Source organism: Mustelus asterias, chromosome 30 (genome assembly GCF_964213995.1).
Source record: "Mustelus asterias chromosome 30, sMusAst1.hap1.1, whole genome shotgun sequence".
Classification (NCBI taxonomy): domain Eukaryota; kingdom Metazoa; phylum Chordata; class Chondrichthyes; order Carcharhiniformes; family Triakidae; genus Mustelus; species Mustelus asterias.
The window spans coordinates 6,512,356-6,517,014 of NC_135830.1; the positions used below are offsets into that span (position 1 = coordinate 6,512,356).

General features: G+C 45.4%; 1 non-coding gene across 1 annotated transcript; it reads right to left on the bottom strand.

Annotated features, from left to right (window-relative positions):
• Window positions 1–3,388: 3,388 nt before the first annotated feature.
• On the bottom strand, window positions 3,389–3,460 carry trnae-cuc (transfer RNA glutamic acid (anticodon CUC)). Its single transcript has one exon. It is a non-coding gene; the product is annotated as a tRNA-Glu (tRNA).
• Window positions 3,461–4,659: the final 1,199 nt, after the last annotated feature.

Below are 4,659 nucleotides of genomic sequence, written 5' to 3' on the forward strand. Positions count from 1 at the left end.
CGCCGGCATCTCCACATCAGATTCTGTTCAATCAGGTTTGGAATGGGGTCATTGAGAACATTTTGGGGCTTGTTGATTTACATACCTCACCAAATATCTTCTTCCGAGAATTCTGAATTGGAATTGGTGAGACTGAATTTTATTATTTGAAGCCAATTGCATGTCATATGATGAGGTTGGCAGCAATTAACCAATCAATAGGGGCCCGGATATGACTCAACTTCTTCCCAACTCTTGACGAAAACAACTTCAGCTTTCAACCCTTTCTGGTCACATCCACTGCGAGCGCTCTGCAAACATGTTTCCTGTTACCCTATATTTATTCATCACAGCAGCAGCTCTTTTAACTGGTAAGTTCACAAGTTGCTCAACACTGTGTTTCGCATGTTTACCACACACTATATTCTGTCGGGCAGTTCGTTCAGTGGAAGGGGGTGAGGGGAGGTGATCAGAGGAATGGATTGACCCCAACTTCGAATAGTCATTCGGATCTCGCTGATTTCAACACTGAACACTGTTTGATGGCAGTCGACACATTTCCCCTCAGGGAATGAGAGAGGACGAGTTAGGCCGAAATTCAAACTTCTCTGATAACAAAAAATGATTTGACAATCACTAGACTTTCAAACACACAGACACTGAGCAATTTCCCGTTCCAGTCACAGGGAATGAAGGCGAGGAACTGATCTCGTTAGAAAGTATAGAATGTTTATGTTGGAAGTTTTATTTAATCACCGCCAGCACCTTCCCGTTCCAGCCACTGAACTGTGAAAAATATGCTTCTGTTCAGCTGTCTGATTTCTCTCTGAGGTTATGTTCAGGTTGATGAGCAAGTCCTGGGGGAAACAGAGTGCAGGCGCATTGTGTAACTTAATATTCCTTTGTGTTTTTACAGGGCATTGTCGAGGAGATTCTGTTTCACAGACACCTGCAGTCGCCGTCACTGAAGGAGTCAATGTAGGGTTGTTCTGTAATTATTCAACTACAAGTGCGAACACTCTATACTTGTTCTGGTACCGTCAGTATCCCAGCGGATCCATGGAGTTCCCGCTGCAGGCAAATAAATACAGCGGAAACACAGGGAGATCCTCAGGGGACCGTTTTTTTAGCGGAGCTCAATGATACAACCCGCACCGTCCCGCTGAAAGTGTCTAAAACAGAGCTGGCAGACTCCGGGGTTTATTACTGCGCACTGAGTCCCACAGAGACAGAGCTGGGCTGAACCTGTACAAAAACTGTCAGAGGCTCGCTCAACATAACAGAGCGTTAGCCAAACATTATGATCAGAGTGAGTCTGAAGTGTAAAATTGAAGCCGGATTTAAAGAAAACAACAACAAACCTATGTTTCCGGTTATAAAATCTCTTCCCACGTGTCTAACTAGGAAACCATTCGCCCTATCAGAACACTGAGTGAACCCAGCTCGGGGTGAATCCATTCACTTGCAGCCAGTTCACCAGCTGCCAACCCCACAGCACCACCGCGGACACAGGGAAATGCAGTGACAGCATCCCGAGACACGGCAGCAAAATATACAGGGTGAGGTTTCAAACGGGTGTCTGCAAATATCCAACTCCGTTTTATAGAGTGACAACGATAATGCGGCTAATCAGCCTTTGGGTTGTTTGGGGAATATTCCTAACAGGTAATTATGCACCAAATACATTTCATATTTCCTTTCATTTTGCAAACATGGTTTAAAACTGCATTTTAAGTATTCAGTCGGTCTGATCTGTTTCCGTTTGAACATATTTTTCAGATCTGAGTGATGGAGATTCTGTCACTCAGTCGCTGTCCTCAGATGTCAAGACGGAAGGAGAAACGTTAACTTTAAATTGTACCTATGATACTACAGTGAACAATTACGTTTATATTGGTACCGGCAACAACCAGACACACAGCCCGTGTTTATATTGAGGAAAAAATTCGATATTTGGTGAAGATATCGCAGATTTTGCTAAAAGCCGTTTCTCTGGAGAGCTTCAGACATCGAGTAAATTCACCAGTTTGACTATCTCTGGTCTGCAGCTGACTGACGCTGCCGTGTATTACTGCGCTTTCAGCCTCACAGTAATGGAAAGCAGTCTAACTGCTGTACAGAAACTGACTTTAACTATAGGTTGACACCGTGTCTGCTGCGGGTTGCACAGAATCGTGGGCAGATGCAGCCACAATGTGACTGTCAGCAACGCAAGAATCCTCATTAACCTGGGATCAGCCCAAGTGTTTCCAGTATCCTGTCACTTCAGTCGTTGTGCCTCTTTGAGTCTGTGAGATCTCTCAGTGGTGAGCTGGCTGATACTCAAAGGAAACACCTCGAGCGGAGCTGCTTTCAGCACCTCGATAGTGGAACGGCTGCGCTTTTCCAGACAGGGTTGCGGGAATGAAACCCTGCCCTGTTAATTAGCAGCTGCAAATTCTGGGTTGCTCAAAGTAACAAAAACATTCCAGCATTAAGGAAACATTCTGAAGTTCACTGGGGGAATTCTATTCGCAATGTTAATTTTAAAGATCACAGTCACTTCCTTGTGTAATCTCTTCATTGTTGATAGACTTTCTCTGAAGCAGCAAAACTCTCGTCGGATCAAATAAACCCAGAGAACAGGCCGCGGGAAAAAGGCTTCAAAACCTGATGGGGATTGAGCTGCTGAATATTAGACAGACACGGAAACTGGGTCAAATGACAATTACTAAACTAAAGAGATCAAATAGATTGAAGAAGATCAGCGACAGTACAACTGCGAGTTGAAAGTAACTAATACAATTCCTCAAAGCTCCTTCCCTCTTGTTGAGGTTGTGTTTTGCTCTGATATTTTAGGAAGGCGCCTGTGATTCTCTCAGTGCAGAGTGAATTATTGTTTCTGTTTATCGGTGCGAGAGCACCCTCTGCTGGTACCTTACTGGAACCCCAGTGTGGGGTTTTGTCCGGGACCCGCTCTATCTCTGCAGCAGTGTGGGCTCAATGGCACAGAAATACACAGCACTGTCGGAGTGTCCGCAGCGTCACCGCGCAAACTGAGTCTTTTTCCATCCCACGCTGTTAATCTCGCAGTTACTGCTTTCTGAGTGAAAACTGCCTCCACTTCACTGGAGGTCGGAGAGTTACAATTAAAGGTCTTCTTGTCACTGAGTCCGAGATTTGGACCCAGACCTGCGAGGTATTTGTGTCAGTGGAAACAATAAAATTTACTCCATCAACAGCCAGATTTCAGCCCGCATCACCATCTATATCGTCAGCGCGTTGTATCCTATTTCTCTCTTTTCTTTGTTCTTGACATGTGACATTTCCAATTCAGACACAAAGGAGGAAATCTGCCTTATACTGATTCCCACAAAACTGGTACAAACCTGGAAGTAACGCAGGATTTTTACGCAGCAATAAATCTACTTTCCCTGACCGGGAATCGAACCCGGGCCGCGGCGGTGAGAGCGCCGAATCCTAACCACTAGACCACCAGGGAAGCTGGCCCAAACTCTTTAAAAGATTAATTTATCCATGAGCCTTCTGCCTTTTATTTTTATTTCAGACTTTTTATTCACCAAAAACAAGTTTCTCCTTTAAATTGTCATGTTTAGATCGAACCCAAGGGACTGTTCAGCCAATTAAAACAGCGAATCCTGTTAGCTGCAACATGAAATCGACCGTGAGGTGAAATAGTCCCGCAGCTGCTCATGTGGCACTTTCAATTTCCAAATCTCACCAAACTCATCACTGTGGCTTCTGTGAAACTTGCAAGGTAACACACGGCAGACATTCACCACGGAATGCAACTGGCAGAACTCATTTATGAAACTTTATCCTGTCGCTCCTCTTCCTGTTTCTGTCGCTGCCTCTCATCCAGCTCCCTCTGGTTGTCCATTTCCCAGGGTCAGTTAGCTGCTTGATACAGACACAGAGAGTTGGTGAACCCGATCTTTACCTGGAAAGCAAGGAAAGCGAATGTATGACACACGGCATTGAGAGGAGATGGAGTTTAGAGATAACAGTATAAAGGGACACAGATATCTCATCTTCCTGATCCAGTTCCTGATTGCAGGAACGTACACAGTGCCAATTATCGACTGTCACACTCTCCTTCCAGCCTTGAGCACGGAGTTAAGTTTTGAAGTGTTTAATCTAAAGCCCATCTAACCGACACTATTCCAATATCATCCATATGTTTATCCAACGACCATTCAAATGCCCTTATGTTGGCGAGTCGACTACTGTTGCAGGCAGGGCATTCCACGCCCTTACTACTCTCTGAGTGAAGAACCTACCTCTGATATCTATCCTATATCTATCACCCCTCAATTTAAAGTTATGTCCCCTCATGCTAGCCATCACCATCCGAGGAAAAAGGCTCTCACTGTCCACCCTATCTAATCCTCTGATCATCTTGTATGCCTCTATTAAGTCACCTCTTAACCTTCATCTCTCTAACGAAAACAGCCTCAAGTCCCTCAGCCTTTGCTCATAAGACCTTCCCACCATTCCATGTTCCAGTTGGATTGTATAGTCCCCACCAGTTACACACGACACACACACAGTCCAGAAGAGACACACGTGTGGAAGGTGATGCTGTCGGAGGCAGAGGTGCCTCGAGCTATCCGTGCAGCAACGCAGGTCCAGTGCGCTGAAGGCTGTCCTCCTCGGCAGTAATGACCTGCCACCGGCCTG